The sequence below is a fragment of the Haemaphysalis longicornis genome, unplaced genomic scaffold (genome assembly GCF_048455015.1).
Source record: "Haemaphysalis longicornis isolate Haplotype H1 unplaced genomic scaffold, Haemaphysalis longicornis Haplotype H1 scaffold_8, whole genome shotgun sequence".
Classification (NCBI taxonomy): Eukaryota; Metazoa; Arthropoda; class Arachnida; order Ixodida; family Ixodidae; genus Haemaphysalis; species Haemaphysalis longicornis.
In genome coordinates this window covers 183,032,967-183,055,453 of record NW_027526445.1, presented here as the reverse complement: position 1 = coordinate 183,055,453, position 22,487 = coordinate 183,032,967, and the positions used below count along the sequence as shown (strand labels likewise).

General features: G+C 49.1%; 1 protein-coding gene across 1 annotated transcript in view; it reads left to right on the top strand.

The window, feature by feature from the left end:
* The window catches only part of LOC144149272 (uncharacterized), a gene marked incomplete in the record, with an annotated part of 436,446 nt that overhangs the window by 208,164 nt on the left and 205,795 nt on the right, over window positions 1-22,487 (top strand).

The window sequence follows — 22,487 nt, the reverse complement described above, 5'->3', positions numbered from 1 at the left end:
GCAGGGATCATGATGGAGACCAGGAATGTGCCCCCACCGTTTACTGCGCTGCATGCAAAGACGTCGGTCACATAGCAGTCAGCCCGAAATGCCCAAGCCGTATCCCAACTCCTTCGAACACACCAGGTAACGACGCAGCCCATGGTATTTCATGGGCTAACAGAGTGGCACAGTCCAGCAGCACTACGGCCTCTGATCGAGAGCTCCCCGTAGCCTCGAAGCAAGATCACCAATCCTCGTCTTTAACTGCGTCAGTCAGAGCAGAAATCCTTGCTCAACTTGCCTCTTTACGCAACGAACTCCAACAACTCAGGAAAGAGAATCAAGAACTCAAAAAGGCCCTTGCCGAAAAGACAAAACCAGCACCTCCACCCCAGCCACAGTCCACACCTCCCAAAATTTCTTCAAGACGTAGCCGGAGCCCCACCTTTAAGCGCACGCCCACATCTCAGTCCAGAATTGACCCTGAACTCAAGGAATTGCTCAACATTATCCGATCGGACGTTCAGAAAGAACGGGCCGCTCGACAAGAAGACATTAGCAAAATTCGTAGCCTTCTAGAATCTCATGTAACGAAAACAACGTCAATGATACAGACCATGACAAGTCAGCTACCGCATCAAGACCCCAAAGAGGAACCACCTCGCAAAATTCCACCACGTACAAGTGCGCAAGGTCAGTAGTGGCTGCACCCATAGTACTACAATGGAACTGTCGAAGTTTTTTGCAAAATTCACCAATATTACTGCAGAAGATTCAACAACTTAAACCGCTGTTTATTCTCCTTCAAGAACCCCGAAGCATTCCTAAGGTCAATGGATATGTTACGTATTCGGACCCTGTAATAACATGCAAGCTAACAAGCCCCCGAAACTCTGCCCCTCAAGCACCAGGGTACTCCCTGATACTGGTTCGACAAGAAATTGCATGTCATCAGATCAAACTCCCTGGACTTACATCGCAACAGCACGAAACAGTAGTAATCCGTGGCAGACTTCCTAATGGCAAAACAGTTCTTGTCGCCTCGTCTTACTACAAGCCGATCACTGGATCTGCTCGACACACCTCTTTTCAATGGGTCACAGAACTCATGCACCAATATCCTACCACGCCGACAATAATTGGTGGCGATTTTAACGCCAAAAACACAACGTGGGGCTACGCAGCTACGGACGTTAGAGGAAAACTTTTGGAAGAAACGATGGAGATGAACAATCTTATGCTGTTAAACGACCCCTTCGAGGCAACGAGAATTGGATTGCATGCTTCCCAGAAAGACACCTCTCCAGACCTCACCTTTGCGTCACCGGGGCTAGTAACTACGTGGAAAACATTCGACACCACTTGGGGCAGTGATCACTTTCCAATATCAATTTCCCTTCGTGGTAAGCGAATCCGGACGACAAAAACTTTGGAACTGACGAACTGGACCTCATTTCGTGAAGTTCTCAACGAATCATCAGACCCAGCAACAGACTTTCATACTTTCATAAAGCGTATTCAGAATGCTGCCCATACCTCTAAAGAGTCCATAACATGCTCTGAGGACACACCTGTCATGGACGGCCACCTAGCAAACTTGTGGAACCGAGCTAAACACCTAACTCGTAAATACAGACGACTAGGGAAACGCCACGTCGACCTAGTGAAACTAAGGCACCAATACAAACTGATTCAAGAATATCAGAAACAATTGGCTCATGAGCACTGGCAAGAGCTATGCTCAACTTTAGGCAAAGAGCGCAAACTCTCGAAGCTTTGGAGAATCTACAGAGGCATGACAGGAAAGGGCAAACAACGTCTTCCCCTCTTCGCGACGCTCACGCTCCACAACACCCCGGAGGTAGTCGAGCGGGAGATTATAGCAACGCTTTTCCCTTCAGCAAGTACGCAACCCCGCACGTACCTACCTATCATCGAACTAGACTCGGACGACTCAGCTTTAGACACCCCTTTTACGATGGCAGAACTTCGCACCGCCATCCGACAAAGCAAGGTGAAATCATCCCCAGGACATGATGGAGTCACGTGGCAACACATCCGTAACCTCGACGAGCCTCAGCTAGAACAACTTCTTGGCCTTATAAATCATTCCTGGAACACAGGAGAAATTCCTGACACCCTGAAGCTTTCCTTGGTTAACCTCATTCCAAAGCCTGGAAAAGACCCTTCTGTCATCTCCAACCTTAGACCCATATCTCTTACACCCACGTTATGCAAACTGATCGAACGCCTGATTAACAACCGGCTACAATACCATTTGGAATATGTGAACCCATGGTTTCACCCCTCCCAAACTGGCTTTCGTCCGTACCTAGGGACACACGATTGCCTCTGGCTCTTACGACGGGTAATCAACAGATCCCCGTACGACCGCGGACTTCCCGACTACGTCCTTACTGTAGACCTTCGGAAAGCATTCGACAGAGTAGATCAAACGACAATTTTGACTGAACTCGCCCAAGCCTTCCCCAGCAAAAAAGCACAAGTTTGGGTTCGGAACTTTCTCCACAACCGGCCCATTCAACTCAGCAGCACGCTACCTGGATGGACACCCAATACCTACTACAACGACAAAGGTGTTCCACAGGGATCTATACTCGGACCCGTACTCTTCAACATCGTCATGGCAAAGTTAGCCAAAACTCTACAACAGGAAACGTCAGCCCGTTTCGCAATATACGCTGACGATATTACGATATGGACGGAAGGTAGAGACTACTCGTCAACATCCGACATGCTGGTCGAGCTGCAGGCGGCAGTGAACAGCCTCGAAGCATGCATACCGAAACTTGGCCTAGAACTCGCCCCAGAAAAGACAGAACTTCTAACGGTATCAAGCGATACCAAAACGGACCCCGTGGACCCTGCTCTGCTGTACATTGGAGACACAACTATCCAAGCGACACGGGGCCACGTACGCCTCCTTGGTCTCCCACTTGGCAGTAACAATAGTGCTAAGATATGGTTAAAACAACTACGACAGAAATGGAAACCCATGCTCAAATTAATCGCGAGGCTGTCTAACAAATATGGTGGCGCAAGTCAACAGGCATGCCTCGCCATGGCCCGGACAGTTGCAATCGGCACTCTCGCATATGGAGCGCCAGTATACAACCTGAACAAAACGAACACAAAACACCTTCGGGTGCTCCATAGAGCCACATTGCGTACCATCACAGGCCTCCCAAAACATACAAAAACAGAAGCTCTTGAGCGAGCGGTTGCGCTCCCTCCTATAGACGTAATCATGAAAGAAACTCGCGAACAGGCAGACACCAAACGTGGGCTCACCCGACAAGGGCTCCTTCTCACAGCATGGGACGAGCAGAAGCCTATACCGGTCATCGACCTTCCCATCCCTTTAGCACCCTGGACGATCTCGGAAAACATCACCGGCAATCTCACGAAACCTATTCCCCGCTCTAGAATGGCAACAAGATCTAAACGTAGCCTTCACTTGGAGAAGTCCAAACTTCCCAATGAGATCGACATCTATACCGACGCCAGTGTGGCAACTTCGCATATCGGCGTAGCATGGACCTGTCCTGAAAACCCATCCCTTGGAGGTCAACTCTCCCTCAGACACGATGGTGCAACTGCACTGGAAGGTGAACTCCATGCCATCAATGGTGCCCTTAATCATATCTGCTATGACCTCAATACCCGACCACCAGCCAAAATACGGATTCTAACGGACTCGTTCGAAGCAATTCAAGAACTTCGCAAGCCACTCTCCCTCAACCCGCTCGGCAACTCTATAATCTTACTGAAAGAACTCCTCAAAAGCCACAACGTGCACATCAGAATTGACTGGACTCCAGGCCACGAGGAAACCGGCCCAGGGAACCAGTCCGCCCACGAGGCGGCACAGGAGTGTTTGAACTTTACGCCTCCACTGGTTCCCCTTTCAGCATCCACACCCACTCCTCCAGCCCTCCTACTTCTCCGGCTAAAGAAACGTAAAAGACAACGTTACCAACAGGTTACACCCCCTGGGTATCTTGCCAACATTGTCTCCTGCAGCAGATCCGAGGAAGTATTCATTAACAAGTTATGCGCGGATGCCGCCTACACTCCTCACATTACCCAGAAATGGACAAGATGCCCCAACACACACCCACGATGCCCCTACTGCAACACTGACGTCAAATCAAATCTCCACCACCTAGTGTGGACATGCCCACACTTTGCCAAACATCGCCCAGAAAGTTTAACAAACATTAATCCCGATACCCTACCACATGCAGCACATACTGTATTAGACGCGTCTTTATTACGAACAATTGCCGCTTTTGCAGTTAAGAGTGGTCTGGCGCGAGTAGTCTAACTGGGGCCGACCCCGGTGAAGACTTCCAGGCCCCCATAACACGAATCCCCTCTTTGAATATGGACCTTGATTAGTAATCCCCTTCCTTCCATCCCTCTCCCCACTCTACGGCAAACGCCCTCCTTGCTCCAATAAAAAGACTCAATCAATCAAAAACACCGCGGAGCGATAAAATGGCGAACGCTCGTGAACGCGTGCCTCGCGGCGACCGCTGAGTCCCCGGATCGAGCAGTGGCCTTAGGAAATAAAGAAAGAGAAAACTTAAGCGCTGTCGTGAGGCGCTACCGAGCATGCAAGAAAAAAAAATTAAAACCTCCAGCGCTAATGCTAAAGATGAAAAGACACCCTGCTTGGGAGAGCGCACCGCGGCCGCCGCACTTTCTAGAAGCCATCACGGATAATTGAAGAAATGGCTACGAGTGTGCCAGTCCTTCCCGAGACGACTTGCAGATCCCGACACCGCTACTGGTGGAAGTGTGCAATGCTGAGGATGACTTTGCACGCACAAGTCGCCGCAAAAAAGGCGACGACCTCTTCGGTGGATATGACGACGATTACTAGCACCGCAACTATTCAAACAAAACGGAATACAGGAGCAACACAATGTCGTTCAAATGAAATAAACCAGATCTTTATTTCCAAAACCACCAACACTAATTCCTGATGTTGGGGCACACAATCAAAATGCCGTCCATGGACTTGACGTGGAAAGTGCCACGTATGCAAGGCAAATGATGTTGAAGCGCAGGGAAATAAAAATTGCACATACAGGTTAAGAAATGTATATAAATTACAAATACGGATAAAATATTTCTTAGTGTCTTTATACATTGCATATATACATACGTACTCATGCATAGATGTTGAAATACAATCATGATTGAATTCCTACCTCTTTAATAAAAACTGAACATTATTATGAACATGCGGCAGAAATAGATACCCTGGTGCGTGAATGCACACAAATGTTTTAGAAGTATATATTAGGGGCGAAGCCCCTTAGCGGCTGCAGATGTTGTCGTCTCCTGTCGTCGTCGTAATCGTCGTCCTTGTAGTCACGGTACTAAGCTACCGGGACACTCTTTTACACCTCGCGCTGGACCGTTTCGTAACGTGTACTAAAAAAGCACCGGGGCGCCCTTTTATGCCTGGCGCTACAACGCGTCGTGCTTCAAAAATACAATACTTTTACAGCAAAACTCTAAACCTATACCCCTCAACGGTTTCATCTCCGTTGGCAAAAACGCCAAGGCGCCAAGAATGCACATATACACTGCATGCTTCGCCCCTCCCCAGGTTTCACGTTAGCGGAGATGGCCCGGGATTTCTCGAACTCATTTTCGCCAAATGCCATTATGTGCAAGCTTCTTGAATAGAATGTTGGAGCGAACTCGTTACGACTCACCCCTCGCGCAATCTAACCTCGTTGGTTAAGCGCGGCTTGTGGCAGCAGAGCTGGACCCTCCTGCACCGAGATCGGGCGCCGAGATAGCGAAAGCCATTCCGATCTCCCTGCTCCGGGGCCGAGTTCAAAGCTCGGATCACGCTTCGATGCCATCTCTTCGGACGGTTGACGCCGCGGGCGTAAGCCTCCCGACCCGCAGTGGTCTTGGCTCCGCTCGAACCCATCTGAGCACGACTACGAGGGAACCAAAAAATCACAGCAACAACGAAACATTGTACACGTTGTGTGTACGCCTTTTGTTTAGAGACGTATAGTCTGCTGGGTAATATAAAGAGGAACGCTCGATCGAGCACTTTAGGGATGGTATTAGGGATAAGCAAAGCGGTAAAACCTCTAATTTGTTAGCTGGGTAGAAATCTCTTATCTTCGAAGCCCGCACAGATGGCTGGGGGCCTGTCGTAACGCTCCGATTACGTCGCCAGGAGACACGGCCTACTCTGTTTGTAATGAGAAATTTGTGCTGATTTAAACGCTCCTCCAGAAATAATTGAGAGCTCGTTAATGTGGTGTTCGTAAACCGTTCGCAGAGGACATTGATCCTGACTTATGTGCTTGGGATCTCCTCAGTAGTTGATTAGAGCGCCCCTACGTGGAGCCTTCGGGGCACGATATCCGCACTTCGTCGGGGACCGATTAGCGACTGGTCCGTGGTGCTTCGTGGGCTGTTTATATCGGCTTTGCAGTTCAGTGCTGAGTGGAGCAATTTTCCAATGGGCTTAATTTACCGAAAGGGGGTTGATGATTATGATGTTAATGGGAATTCTCATAATTCAATCGGCTCGTTTAGATTTGTTAATCAATGCAACTACATATCGATCATGAAATTAAACAGGGATAACTAAGGTTTTAATGGAGCTAAACAGGGATAACTCTGGTTTTAATGGAGCCCTTCATTCGTCAGTTATCAGTTTCGTACTAACCCCAGGTTTCCAAGAAACAAGCCGGCGCTCGTTTTTCACATCCGTTTCTATGGCGCGCATAGTACGCATAATACCAGCGGACTATCCGCGGTAAGCCTGAGTCTGTTGAAGATCCTCAGTAAGTGTTTCCCTAGTTACACCCCTCATGAGGCTGTGCAACGCGAAATTTGTAAGTTTTACAATGTGTTTGCAAGTTTTACATTGTTCAACTTACAATGCGTAAGTTGAACAATGTAAGCAACTTGTTCAAGGGAAGGAATCGAGTGATCGGATCTTTCAGATAAAACCAGGTTGTAGTTTGTCTCCATCATCCGTTTTAAAATACCTCGAAAGAGCGGTTTTGAATTCAAAACTTAGGAGTAAAATTGAGCATTCATAATTCAGGAACACACCTGTTCGGAGAACACCCGGGCTTGAAGTAAGAGGAAGGAACGGGTGCTGTGCAGGGCTTGTGCACGAGGAAGGATCGAAGTCCCTTTCTTAAGAGAAAGGTAGTTAAAACGCGGATCTTACCTCCATGCAACGTGGGTCATAATCCAAATTCCAAGCTGCTTTGGCCATGTCGGAATGGCGCAGCCGGACAGACGTCGTCTTCAAAACGCGAGGGACCTAGGTTCGGCACCAACCACGGGGAGGATTTTAGATGCGAAGCATCTCATGCTCGGGGCTGTGTCCCTCCCTCCCTCGTTGTCGTTGTCCGCACTCTACTGCGCATGCGCGTCTCTTCAGCACCGTCAGCGTTTGGGCTGACGTCAGCGCAGTCCACTATAAAAAGAAATAGTTAGGCGGCGCCCGGTTTCGATCCCACGACTCTCTGGCTGCAACGGGAGGTACGTGGCGCTCTTCCCACTGCGCTACAAACCGAGACGGGAGCGTGTGCTACGAACGCGCCTTAGGTCCTTCACTTATTCAAACTACGTCAAGAAGCTACTGATACGACGAAGACACGAGAAGCTGAACGTCAACGGAAACGATGAACTGAAAACTAATGGGAACTTCAGTCGACCCCATGGCTGCTTCGCATACTGCTCAGGGTTCCCCTACGGGAAAGGAAGATGGAGTAATTTTTTGTCTTGTGGCACCTGATATGCCTTCGCTTATTATTATCATCGCTTTGTAATACCCATTGTGTGAAGTTGGCTTTTCTGCACCACCTTCTATTCCGATGCACGATGATATCAGTAAAACGTACAAAGCTTCGCTTTAACAATACGGAATTATAACAGTGACAGTGTGGCTGCTGAAGGGCATGATTACAAGCTTGAAATCAGAAAAGTAGGGGAAAATAACTAGCTCGGCTTGTGCGTTACGGATCAAGTCATCCTGCAAAGGGGGAAGCTACCCGCTTTTTATCGCTCAGTGTGCAACAAACGCCTGACAACAATAGCATCCATCCTATTGTTGGGTACGGTCCACTAATATTTTTCCTCGCTCATACTTAATAACAGCGCGGAAGACGGGACAGACAGTAGAATAACCACAGGACAGGCGCTGCCCTGTGGTTATTCTACTGTCTGTCCCGTCTTCATCGCTGTGATTAAGTATGAACACGTACCAACTCGCCGAACTTGCAACTGCCCTATATTTTTCCTCGCTACTGTGACCGCCAGTCCTTGTTCGACTACGCATTATAAACTTGAACCAGCAACTGCAAACTAAAATTCTTTGAACGCATAGCCAAGTGCACAGTTCCTATAAAATCTACAGGTTTATCTGTGTCGCAGCTTTCTTTCCTTTAATGGCAGTCTTCAAGACACATGTACAACATAAAAATAACGACACGACGCATAATGGTACGACACACACCGACATAAACTTACCAGCCATGACTCCTGCTGGGCTTTGTCGTTTGATCATCACTTTAGAGAAGTTAACGGCTCTAGAAAATCAAACCAATTTGGTACTAGCTGCTGGACTCCCAGCCCTTCAGCAAACTTCATGACGCTGTCCCGCAGAAACTGTCGGGCCGATCGGCTGGTTTCCAAGCTCACGTTGGCAAAAGATTCCGGTGTAAAAGACCAGTCCCCATGCCATAAACCCTAACATTTCCCCTAGTTTACCCCACTACCTGTGATTGACCCAAAACGTTTAACAATGTCCACCGCATTTGTAACACTTTCGTCGGTTGTAGGGCCTCGGATTCTTCCACTGTGTGAATGCCTAAAGTCAGCTTCTGCTATCGCCCAAGCGCATGCGGTAGAGTACCCTTTACAGGCCAGGCAGAGAAAAGTTAGTTTTCATATATTGTACCGCATTTGCCATATAGCGGGTTTGTTCGAAAAGAAGCTTGTTCGAAAATTGGGTGCAGATACGTGCGTGTGTCTCTGGGACAACACGCAGCCGCAGAGTTCTTGTGTTAGCAAAAGGAAAACGCAAGGACAGCGCACGGAGCTCTAATTGCCCCACAAGCCCGGGACTAAACGCCCGAAAGGGCAATCTGTGATGTGAAGAGTGAAAATGGCTCCACGTCACCCGTTAGAGGAAACAGGCAAGGCGTGGCGACAGTATGGTCCACCACGATTTTTCTTCGTCGCCGGGAAGTCACGCAAACGATTCGTTAGATCCATCATATCTGGTGGCGCTATTATTCCGGCCCAATTTTCGCTGCCAAAGCTTCCTCATCAGGCGTGCTGTCAAAACTGCGTGGCAGCGCAACGGTCCCCGTCTCCGAATGTCACATCTTCGTCTTCGTCTCCATCAGCGGCTTGTCGAATGGTTGGAAAGCCCGTCCTGCCTTTTGTTTTTATTTTACGTCCCCCGCAGAAAGGCCTGGTGTGAGCACAAGCTCTCCGACGAGGCGCCTGCCGTATCGTCTTTACCTCCGCCTCCTTGCGTGATCGATGGCAAGATCGTGCTCCTCCTAAGAGGAAGAGGAGGGGAGGCGACGGGGCTTCAAAGTTTTCCCACCGGGCAGCTGCTACTCTTTCGGGTGACGTCGCAGTGTTTGCCCCTGGGCCGCTGCGGAGCAAGCCGCACGTGACCAGTTGGAGATGGAAGTGATAGCACGGTTGGCCGGGCGTGATAAACATCGCCTTCATCGTTTCGTCCGCGTCGTTGAATCGTTTTCCCCCGTTCATGTCAGCCGGAAAGCCCGGCGCTGGCGAGCCACTAAACACGCACGGGATCCCAAGAAGAACGGGAGTACCGAGAGATGATAACGACATAGAAAAAGAGCACCCGCTTCGTCTCACGCAATCTCTTTCTGTAGTTTTTGTTTCTATCCTAATAGTTCAGATTTCACCTTTTTTCCCATCTGTGCGCTAGCAGACAAAGGAACGGGAGTGTCAGACAAGTTCGCGGCACCCGCTTGTCTTTTGTCCCGTGCGTTCTACCCGTTGCGTTTTCTTCGGGCCTGACTGCAGTCGATATTTTTGTACCGTGCTGTCCCCCTTTTTTCGTTACTTGTTTTATCGTAACTTTCCGCATCCTTGACGGAAAACTCTATCCGAGTGATTTCACAATGTAGCGACTTCATTCCGATACTTCTCGCTGGGGGATTTGAGGAAGTTTTTAATCGGAAAGGCGGCACCAGCTCTGTTGAAGTTGTCAGTTCAATATATATAAAATTACAGATTTGGTTTTGACGAGGATTTTAGACAATCTAGTCGTTTACAGCTCTCTATTTTCGAATGAAAATCTTGTCGCCTAACATGTACCTGAGAAACTTGACGTCATTAACTAATATCTTGGGAATGAAAATTTTTGCGACCAACGTCAATGTCATGGGCTCCAGAAATGACAAAAGCCTAACAAAAAGACCAAAGCTAAAGCTTCACCGTTGACCTAAAGAAAACAACAATAGCGTAAGAAAATAAAACCAGGAAGCACCTCTGGTGATAAAGGATGCAGCGAACGTTCGGTTTTGTGATTCTGGCTTCTGGCGATAATACATTTCTCGTAACACTTTCAGTGGTGTCTTTGTGGGGCACATTCCTTTCACGTAACTTCCAGCGTTTTATTCAATATTTTTTCGCCAGTGCTCGTTTATGTGGCGTGGGATGCGGATATAGCCTCGGAACTGCTTCGGTGTATGCCGTCTTTATTAATATACGTTCCCTGAGAACATTGCCGTTTCAGCTTGTGCACTAAGATTGCATTTTTTACTATCAAGATGACGCCGCAGGACTTTCCCATTTTCATTTATTAACCTTTATTGACTTTTCATCTTAATCGCTCACATCGCCCAGGTATATTGCGATCCAATCTCGACCGCTCCACGGCTGAAGGGTTGAGTTCGTCGAACCGCAATATTGGAGTCATTAGGGACCGTGTTTCCGACTTTCATCACGGAATACACGTCCCCCGCGCCGTATAACACTCGCAGCTCGCTCGACGTCTGCACGTACGACCGGGTAATACCGCAACGTCGCCGTACCCGGAACGGCAATCACGCGGCCTCGCAAAACACCCTTCATCAGTGCAGCATTTCGCTATTTTACGTTTTGCGCCGCGAAGTCGCAAACCAATTTTGATGTGTCAGCGAAGAAAAAGAAAAGGACTCTTCTGTCGCGCTCGAGTGGCATGGCAATTAAATGAAGACAGGAATGTATTTATTTGTACAGTAAATCAACCGTGAGTAGGGAAAATCCCTCCTCCAGCTTATGAATGCTTGCAGTTGACTTTACCTACTCTGCTTCAGCCGGTAAATTCAAAATCAAACTCGCCGGGAGAAATTTGCTATCTTCCGTTACTTGGGGGGAATTTCTGCTGCTTCCCGCGTTGGTTTTTAAAGCGGGTGGGGGGCGCCGTCACGTGGTATTTTCATATTTCGCGGGGTTTAGTTTTCAATCAGAGTAAATGAGCGCAATTAGTTCGTCGCTGAAAATACCGCAGTTAGATGCCTCCCGTGGGTACCTCATTGACGATTTAATGATTAGGACAGTACTTCTCGAGGTAGACAATTAATTAATTAATTAATTAATTAAATCTAATTAACGAAAATGTTACTGGCCGCTGTTCCGCTTTACCGGAAACATTATGCATTAGGCTTTCTTCGGGTAACGCCATTGCTTTTCTTTAAAATCTTGCCGCATGATAGCTGGGACACCCTGCATATAAAGGAAATGTATGGAGCGTGCAAAAATGGGCACATGTTTCAGTTTACGGAACAATAGTCTCTTTCGGCGAGTTTCTGTTTTGCGTAACTCACGCCATTTGAAGGCGCGCGCTCAAAGCAGCCATACGAAATGCCGTAATACGAGGAAACCACAAACGCATAAAAAAAGAAACCCACAACTTCATTAGCTCGGACATCCCCTCGCCCCGCTCTTTGGTTTCTTCTTCCCAGAGGCGCGAGCGCCACTGGCTATCAAATTTTATTCTCTATTGTATTCTGACGTACAGTGTTAGAAAAGGTTAACAACAGCGCGCGAACGCGTGACGCTCCATATATGCAGCACAGCCAGCTGATAGCCATTGGCGTGACAAGCGAGATTAGGGGATGGCACTGCGGCAGCGAGAAATTTGAAAGATATTGGGGATGCTTCCGTGTTTCGGGAAAAGGTTCGACATAAACAGTCTCTTACTGCGACAGCGGCCAACGCCTATTTTAAAAATAACGCCCGACTGATAACCATTGAAGTTTTGATTTCGCCTTTGGCACGATTCTTTAGCGCAGACGTTCATTATCAGCGCCGTGAAGTTTTACCGCCCACGCGCATGCATGCGAAGTGTCGAGGACTTGAATCTGGCTCGGCGCCTAATGTGTCATTCTTAAGAGTAATCACCCGCAATTTTATCACGAATGAGAATCCTTTGTTTTTACATTAAAAGCACAACCAAAACGCAAGCTGCTTGCGAAGAAAAAAAAGTAAAGAAACAATAGAGTTAACATGCCCAGCCGTCGCAGCGCCGTCTCCTAATTTCACTCGTCTCACCGGTGGCTATCATCAAGCTGCTCTGCATGGGTCAAAGGCAACGCGTTAACGCGTTGTTAACAGTTTTGACCTCTGTAATTGGCTCATTTATTTACACCAGGCAATGATTACAAGCATTTTGCCTCTCACCTGAATTATTCGGTCCTGCTGTAAAGGCTGTATTTATTAGTTATATAGCTTTCATTGATCCCTTTTTATTATAAGCCCCTCTTCTTTGGGACATCATCACTCTTGGAAAATGTTCTGTAACAATGTTTACACTGTAACTGGACCAAAGAAACCTTTCGGGACTGCCGTTTTCATTAGCTCACAATACGGGTGGAGGAAATATAGCCTGGTGCCACGAAACACACAAGGGTTGCTGATTAAGTTCCGCTTGTCTCTCGAACGAAAAATGCCCTCTTCGTCACGAAGGACGCTTAAAAGAGGTTCTGACAAAGTCGGCACGTTCCACAGACAATCATATCGCGTGTGTTGTGACGCGGTTGTCGCTTCTTTCGTTTGTCGCTCTTTGCCGTGACTAGACCATCGCTTGGTCCCCTACGAATCTTGAGCCGTGGACGCATTCCCAGCGCGGCCACGTCGGGCGCTGAAATTCGGGGGATTTCGGGCGTCGCCGCGATAATGGCGGCGGTCGGTGTCGCGTGCTTGGCTGCCGAGATGCCGACGGAGATAAATGATGCCGATGACGATTGGAAGCCTCTTTCTCGCGCGTGGCAATCGCCTCCTCTCGGCGTTCACAGCGGCTATAACGGCAGCCAAAAGCAGAAACGGGACGAACGCGCAAAATCGCCGTCGAAAGTGGAGGAGGAGACCTGGGGTCCTGAACGAATAGAGACAAACAAGAGCGCCCGAGTTCCTCTTATTTTTATATTTCGGTGTTTCTTTTCGTGATACATTGTAGCGAAGAATAGTTGCCGCTGCGAACGAGCGTGCAGCGGCTTCGCCTAAAAGCAAGAGCAAAACAGCGACAACAAAATAGCGACGCAAAGTGCCCACACCGCGTGGGTAGATAGATGGCAAGAGGACGCTTCAAAAGATGAATTGATGGTTCAGCCGTCTGTCGCGCTTTTTTCTTTTTCGCCCTTCTTCCCGGGTCGGCCACCGCTACGCCATCCTTCGCTTCCCTCTGTGCTCCTTTGCTTATCTTGCCCGCTGGAGTAATAGGCTCCCCATTCTTTTCCGTTCATTCCACCCTTCCACCCCAGTATAATCGGACAAAATTGTGCGTGCGCCGAGCGTGGGCCGCCATGCGTGCGTGCCGCAAGGCCTCCTTCTACGCCCTTTCCTGTTCTTTTTTTTTTTTTTTCTCCTCCCGCTTCTCCACGCCGTGCGTCGTCCAACGGTTTCAGCGCATTCTCCGGTCGTCTCTGTCGGTCGTGTCGAAGCCGGGCAGCGCTCGTTCGGAATGCGTACACGCGTGGTGTGTGCAGCGCTCCTTCGTCCAGCGGCAGCCGTTGGTTGTTCGTGCTCCGCTGCTGCTGCTGCTGCTGCTGTTGTCCTGGAGCCCAATCTCGCTGAGAGGCCCGGCCGTGTTGTGGCCCTTTATTCGGCCATTTTCTTCCTCCGCCCGGCGGGCCCGGGGCCCGCCTTCTTTCTTCACTGGCGCGCAGCTATGGCCGCGGCCGAATTCTGTGAATTGCCCTCGTCTGCAGCCGAGCACTTTGCCTCGCCACACGCACGCACTCGCAGGCGCAGTTTACGGCGGCCAGGTTGTGCGCGCGCGCGTAAAGACAAGGCCATCGTGACCGCCATCCTCGCGGCCGCGCATCCCCGCCTTTTTTTCTTCGCTTCAGTTTTAAGCGGGCGAAAGACCTGAACAGCGGGGCATCAAATGTTTCGGCCATCCAGACGTCCATTCCCTCTAATGTCCCGCCTAATTCGTCTAGATTTTCATTGATCCACAGTATGTAAATTTCGGTTGATCCATATTATGCGAACGATCAGATGGAAACGAAATATGGATTCATTTTTACGTCTGAACAATTCCATCTGCAAGCCTAATACTTCCCTCTCATTCTCCTTCTAAGCCCATTTGCTCTAATCACCATGCTCTACATATTTGAGTTTTTTTTTTTTTGCATTTTCGAACCTTACATTTCATAACGGAAGCGTGCATTTCTCGCAAGTTTTAGAAGTAAAAAAAATATTGCCCCCTAACGCAGTAGACACAACGTTACTGCCAAGTGACTGTCACAAAGGAACTTAAAAAAAATCTGCCGCCAAAATGACGGTTGAAAAGTGTTCACTTATATCGAAGATAAAATTTTGTGGTCCAGACATTTGCACATTTGAAGGTGAGCGTTCTCAATCGGTTGGCCGTATGCACTACGCAGATACCCCCCTCACAATATTCTCTAGCGTCTTCTGCGTAGGGCGCATACAGGCAGGCAACACACGATGGGATCCTCCTCACTAGGACAAAATAAGCTATAGTTCGCAAATTGCCACATTTCCGGACCATTTCTTTTCGCGATATGAAACAAAAAAATATTGGAATAGGACCAACAAAGCCTGATCTAAGGGGTCACTTCAGCATCGAAAGCATTCGGCTGGCTGGGGTCATGAGTTGTTCATGAGTTGTTCAGCTGGGGTAATGAGGCCATGAGTTGTTCTTTATCTAGAACATATTTAATAAAACTTTATGCACCCTCCTTGTCCTTTGCAGACTTTTGAAGTGGGGTGTAACATTCGGTCAACCTACAACATGTTTAAACTACTCATTATTGCAAAAAACCTATTCTTAAAAAGAAAAGCTTACTTGATTAGATATGTGGAAATGAATGCACCCCAGATACATGTTCCCACAAATTAGCGCGCTAACTCCACCGCAGGCGAGATAATAAGACTTTAAACTCTGTACGTCAGCCTCTTCAATTAAATTGCACGTATAAGGGGTCGAATGCCTCTGGTCGCAACCTAAACATATGAGAACTTTATGCCAGTATGCGTGAAATGTAAACTTCTAGCACATATCTGAAAAATAAACGATACTTGCCAGCGCTCTCAGTACTTTCTGATTTTTCTCGCTCTCGAGTGCATGTTTTAGACGAAAACCCTGACATAGGATGTTCGCGCACATGCAATGTTGCGGACGGAAATAACTGTGCGCTGAAGCAGTATAGTGAAATTATGGTGTTCTAGCATAATAGGTCGCCGGTGAGTGAGCTCGCTTTTATGCGCCGCAGTGAGCGAGAGCGATAGAGAGAGAGAGAGAGAGAGAGAGAGAGAGAGAGAGAGAGAGAGAGAGAGAGAGAGAGAGAGAGAGAGAGAGAGAGAGAGAGAGAGAGAGAGAGAGAGAGAGAGAGAGAGAGATCCTTTATTATAGGCAAGGCGAGTTCTTGGCCTGTAAGGAGAGACGGGTTAAAGGATTGGGTCAGATGAAGTGGGCTCTAGATTTGACAGGGTTTCAGTCTGGTTGTTTCCTGGGAGAAAGGTGAGGAGTTTTGCGTGTGTCGCGATTGGAAGAGGACACCAGACCTGTCGCGCAAGACTGCTCGTGCAAGACCTTTTAAGTCTCCGAACATTGCAAGTAAACGTGTCCGGAGGCAACATAAAATGTGCTGACCGAGCGCGCGAAGAGGAAAGAATCTAGACGGAATACCTAGGCAACGCATGATGGTGGTGGTAAAAACATTTATTCAACAGATTTGCGCTTGAAAGCGGGAGAAGCCCTCAGTCCAGGGCCCCTGCGGCGGCTGCGGTCCTGCGTGCCCGGTCCACCAACTGTCGCTGGTCCTCAGGGTCCGAACTGCACAGCGCGGCCTCCCACTGCTCGAGGGTGGGGGTGCGAATAATGGGGGCTGCTGGTGTGTTCTGGCAAGCCCACGTGGTGTGGTACAGTGTTGCATGTTCGCTGCAGTGTGGGCATGTTGGTGTATATATTGTGGGGTGTATGATGTGCAGGAAGCTAAGGTGGGGGTATGTGTTGGTCTGTAGTTGCCGCCAGGCTACAGCCTCTTCTCGGGTAAGCTTCTGGTGCGGTGGTGGGTAGGCACATCTGGCAAGGCGGTGGTGTTGCAGAAGTGCACGGAACTGCTGCTGGACAGGCTCTGGGTCACGGAGCAACTGGTGCGGTGCCTGGAGGGTGCATGCTCGGGCTGTAGCGTGTGCTCGCTCGTTTCCGTCGAGCCCTGCGTGACCTGGTGTCCATATCAGTATGGTAGGGTTCAGGGTATCCTTGTGCTTTTTTAGTAATCGGAGGGCGGATGTTGAGATGCGACCGTTGCCGTAGTTCCTGCATGCCTGTTGGCAGTCCGTAATTACGTGAAGCGGTTTATTTGAAGTTGCAGACGTTATTGCCAGTGCGATGGCCGTTTCTTCGGCTTCAACGATGTTTTTGGTTTGTACGGTCGCAGTGCAAACGACATCGCCTGAGCCGTCGATGACGCTTACTGCTGTGGCTGGATGGGTTGCATAGTGGGCCGCATCCGTGAATCGCACATGGGGGTGGGCAGAGTACTTCCTTAGTAGGAATTGTACTCGCGCTTGTCTGCGCTGTACGTGATGCTCAGGGTGCATGTTTCGTGGGAGCGGAGCAACCCTGATCAGCGTACGGATGTCCTGCGGCACAGTTTCCGGTCGAGGGTGGCTGGCGTCCGCTATCTGGTAGCCTAGTTGCCTCAGCACCGTGCGACCAGTCGACGTTTGCCTTAGCCACAAGCCACTGGAACAAACCACAATACAAGTAAAGCTCCAAGGTAGCAACGCATGATACGACTTCCTCGTTTAGAGTTTCCTGCACTACAACAGGACAACATCGTAATCTGATGCGCGTGCACTAAGTCTTTCAGTGCATTCAGATTTCTACATTTAGCGGGTCCGGGGTGCCCAAGGCTCACTCTGTGCATATATTGTAGACACCATGCTACGTACGTGACTGCCTGCTCTGTGCTGGTCGTATTCCCGAGTTTGAAAAAAAAAACAAAAAAAAAACAAAAAAAAAACAACGGTAATCTTTAAGAGCGAAAACGATACGTATCACGCCATAGGTAATCGCGTTCTTGCAGGCCAGGGAAACGCGGATGTGCGATAAATCCAGTGATGTCATAATGGGTTGACAGGTTGGGCATTCTTTTCCTCTCTTCTGTACGCGCTTGTTGTTCTTGCCAGTAAGTGTGCTGATTATTTCCCGCAACTTGTAACAAAGTGATCTGTTGACAGTCAGCGCTTGTGGTGCGCGTTTCTGTCCGTTCTTCGTCAAAATGTGCGCTCTTCCTTCCTTTGTATCTCACCACCAACTAGCCCAACATGGTACAGTCGCGTGCGATTTGAATATAATCGCGCGAGTGTGCACCGACCACGACGATAACGCCCCCGCGCGGCTTGTTTTACTGCGCCTGGTTCCTTGTATACGCGTTCTTCTCTCCCTCGGTCGTTGTTTATTCAAGCGGCGATCACTTCCCGCGACAAAACCAGCTACCCGTTTCGCTTTTTTACCGCGCACGCAGCGACGACATCCCACTTGTTTTCTTTTACAGCAGTTCACGAAAAGTGCGCACGAACACATTGGCGGGAAATATTGGGCATTGATACCAATGGGTGCTATCGCTGCTCACGATAACCAAGAAGAAAGCCCACACGTGATTACAACCACACAGTCACCAAAAAGCGGAGCGGGTGGGATGACTTCTTGGAGGAACAGCGATCTAGGGAGAGTAGAGTGCATAAACTGTGTCCCAGGCTCACCGAAAAATGCCGCGCGGGGGCGTTATCGTCGTTATCGGTCGAAGCTCGCGCGATTACCTTCAAATCGCACGCGACTGTACCCTTTTGGATTATGCTAAGCACTACTCCCTCCAAACGACCACTTTTCTCAGCGCGTTTCTTGCGTTGTTTAATCCCTCTGTAGGAGTGCGTTCTTTCGGCGTCATGCGCGGCAGCTCAGAACGAGGTCAGAGGGCATTCAAACGGTGCCCCCTTCTTCGTCCAGCCAATAAGCGAGCGGGAATCACTAATCGCGCGCTAACGAGTAGCGCTCTCCCCTGGCGCAGCCGGAGGAAACAATCGGTGCGTAATCGAATCTGCAGTCGCCGTCCCTTCGTTACCCCTCAGCGATTTCTCCCCAGAGGTCGCCCGTAACGACCATTGTCATCCGGGGCTCTGCGGACAGGCCGCTTGGTTCCTCCGTACGAGATGGCCACGCGGTGAACGGGAGTCCTGCGGGGAGCTGTCTTTGTGAGCATAAGTGCGCACTTGCGTCGGACGGGGCTTGGATGGGAGGGTGGAATAGGACAAGATTTAGGGAGGCCTGAACTATACTTGTCAAAAACATGTCAATGCTACTTAGGCGAGAGTGATTCGGAGTCAAGCGTATTGAAATTTGGTAGAGATTCACCCATTTAAGTTTAGGGCGCACGGAATTGTTTTGAGATCAACGTAAAATTCTGGAGGTCCTTTGTCAAGGGTGGGGGATTCTTCCTACCAAGAGGCCACATTCGAAACTGGAACTGTCTTGAAGGGCCGCACCAATCGGCTGAACTGATCTGTGCGGCACGTAATATATAGCAGACTACGTTTTGAATGGTTCAGTGCAAAAAAACAAAAGATAAGGGCTACAAAATACGCAACACAAGAACGCTCTTGTGTTGTGTCTTGTCTAGTCCCTGTCTCTGCTTACGCCGAACCGTGCATAATAGAATACCAACAAGGACAGTCAATTACGTGGCCAGATTACGTTGTTCTTATTCCCGATATGGGCAGAAATATGCTGAAAATAAGGCTACTGAAACATATAGCACGCTTACCCAGGTGGCAATTCGCGCTGTTTTGCTAAGCAGAATCATGCCTGCTTCGCGAGTAGCGATCGCATGACGTTCGCTTGGCCGCATTCTGCCCAGGTCTGGTCTAACAGCTTGTGTCTGCTAGTTGCGTTTAGCCGACAAATACGCTAGCCCAGTGTATCCACGCTTTGTTTTTTGTTGTATATACTGTGCTTCCAGCGTAGAAATTCACAGCGATCATGATCCGACGGTGCACAGTGCGCCCATCGCACACAGCAGAAATTTTCTGCTTCCAGCACGAATATGACTTAAGTGCCTCCAACCCCGGAGCACCTGTCATGCAGCGTTGATCGAGCTTGTAAATGGCCGCAGCGTTAAAATATCGCCCACTAATGCGGAGCCTAATGTATAAGATCACTTGATCGCCCTTCCTCCTCTCCTATACGCGTGGAGGTTCGTTCGCTTTAAAACACGGCTAACGTCGGTCGTCGGAAAGGCTGTCAGGCTCAGGGGGCGGCAATTAAGAGCCGGCTGCTCTTTCAGAGAGCCGCTCTCGTTGTTGTTGACTCTGCGGCAGCACTTAGCGCGCGGGTGTCCCGCAGTGACGTGTTCTCGTGCTCACACCGTCGTGATTGTTGTCCCTGCGGAGCTGCCGCTGCCCACCTTTTTGTTTTGTTTGCGATTACCTTTCTTTCTTTCTTTCTTTCTTTCCTGCTATTTGTCTGTCTTTCTAGTTTTTCTCTCTCTCGCTCTCTCTGGTGTGCGTACGCGGCGGCCGGCGTTCCGTCTTCATTAATGACCGGGCCTGCAACAGCGGCCGTCCTCTCCTCTTGCCCGGGCCTTGATGGATGACCCGGCTCTCTCGTCTCCGCGATGCCACGAGATCGCGCGTGCGCGGCGGTAACGCTCGCTGGTTGACTCTACACGGGGGGGCCCCGTGTTAACACGCGGCACGAGGTCAATCACACTCCTTGCCGCGTCGTGGTTTCGCGGTGATGCGGAAACGTTAGTGAATGCGCGGAATCACCGTACTGATTAGAGTACAGTAAAGCCTTGCTCCCCGTGTCGCCGTCCATCTTTCCTTCTGTTCTTGCCTTAGGTTTTTGCACATGCGTAGAACGCCTTTATTTCTTATGTGTTTCTTTACTCAAATAATTGATTGATTGACTGATTGATTGATTATGAGCCCCGCTAAGCACGAGAAAGTGGGTTCCATTTCCGGCCACACCGGCCGCTTTTCTGATGCAGGCGAAAAGGAAAAGAAAAAAAAAAACACGCCCGTGTGTTCGAGATTTCGGCGCACGTTAAAGATGCCCTGCAGGTGGTCAAAATTAAACCGGACCCGTCCACTACGGCGCGCCTCATCGCCTGCGTTGCGTCGGCGCGTTAAACTCTACAATCAATCAATCAAATCAATCAATTGGTTATGAGGCTTAACGCGCCGACGCTACACAGGCAATGAGGCACGCAGTAGTGGACGGCTCCGGATAAATTTTGACCACCTACAGGGCATCTTTAACGTGCGCCGAAATCTCGAACACACTGGCGTTTTTTCTTTCGCTTGCATCAGAAAAGCGGACTCCGCAGCTTCTTTACTCAAATAAAAATAAGTTGCTAGTCTGCGTTCTGCTAGTCTAGCCGCCTTGTTTTGTCCTCTTTTTCCGCGTAGTTTTTCCTTGTCGTAATGTACCAACTAGCCGAAGTCTGTATTCTACATATTTGTCTGTGTTTTAGCCGCCAAATTCTCGCTGTATTTATGTTTGGGTGGTGAAGTTAGGTTCGAAGGGAGCCGGCCGCGGCGGCTGCTTTTCTGATGGAGGCGAACTGCAAAAATGCCCGTGTGTACGAGATTTCGGCGCACGTTAAAGATCCCCAGGTGGTCAAAATTAATCCGGAGCCCTCCACTACGGCGCGCCTCATCGCCTGCGTTGCGTCGGCGCGTTAATCCCTACAATCAATCAGATTCGAAGGGAGAGTCTATAAAACGTTACGTAGTGCGGATCTTATATGTTTTGATTACCGTCTTAGGTGCTAGATATTTTATCGGGCTATGACTTCACAGATTAGGTACCATTAAAACAAAATATGTGATTCATCGAACTGTGATCATCTAGCAAAGGTGACCATCATTTGGTCTCAGAACCAAGAGATTTGAATGCGGTAATTATAAAGGGCAGTGATGGCCCTCCCGCTTCCAGAATGTTTCGACTTCTACTGCTGAGTAGAGAAATTGTACTCCCTCTCTTCACCGCAGAAAATGATGCACCTCTCTTATCACCAACCAGAGGAGCTAATTCTTTTTTTTCTGTCCATCGGTGGTTGAGGCGATTTTTTTTTTTTTGTCGACACCGACGACAGACACGAAATATCCCGGCGTATACACACTCCAGTGTGGAAGGAGCTATTTTCCACTGGTATTGGGACTGCCCCTAGGTGGTCTATACGAAACAGCACCAAGGTTATCACACTTAGGCTTACTGCGAGCGGCGATGGCCGGTTCTTAATTGCAACGCAGCAAGACAGGGGCGCGAAACGTGGTAATTGAGTGATCACCTTATCAGAGGAGATCGGAAATGGTGGGAAAGGTGAGTGCGGTGGCTTCTACGGAATGTTCAGGTGTTCATAGGGGGTGGTAAATGCATTTTGTTGGCCTGTGAAATAGGGAAGCGGGAATAGGGAAGGAAGGGCCCGCACTCTGGCTCAGGGAAATCCGAGTGCCGTGTACGAGGCCTCAGAAGCGGTTCCTCAAGGGACTGGGCCTTGGAGGAAGTAAAAGGAGAAAGGGAACGATGGTGGTTGTGGTGTCGTCTGGTTGTCTCGTTTTTTTGGACAAGTTCGGGGGAGTTTAGGTGGCTTGGACGGACCCCATATAGCGGCGTCAAAGGCAACCCGGAAAGACAGCAAGGGCAGGGGATGGGCAGTGCAGGATAGGAGTGTTGACTGTGTACAGTGCCACCGTAAGGTATGCCTAGCATAAAGACAGATAAAGGAGGCTGCAAATTAAAAAAAAAAAACGACTATTGCTGGCTAAATAAGTTAAGAGAAGCTCGAAAGCTAAAAGCGCTTTCAATAGATGGCTAAACCTTCAAAGACGAAATCATAAACGAAGAACGAACTCATGCGGCAATTTTTCGCCCACTAAGTAAACGCGCATCTACGATTGATCTAAATGTA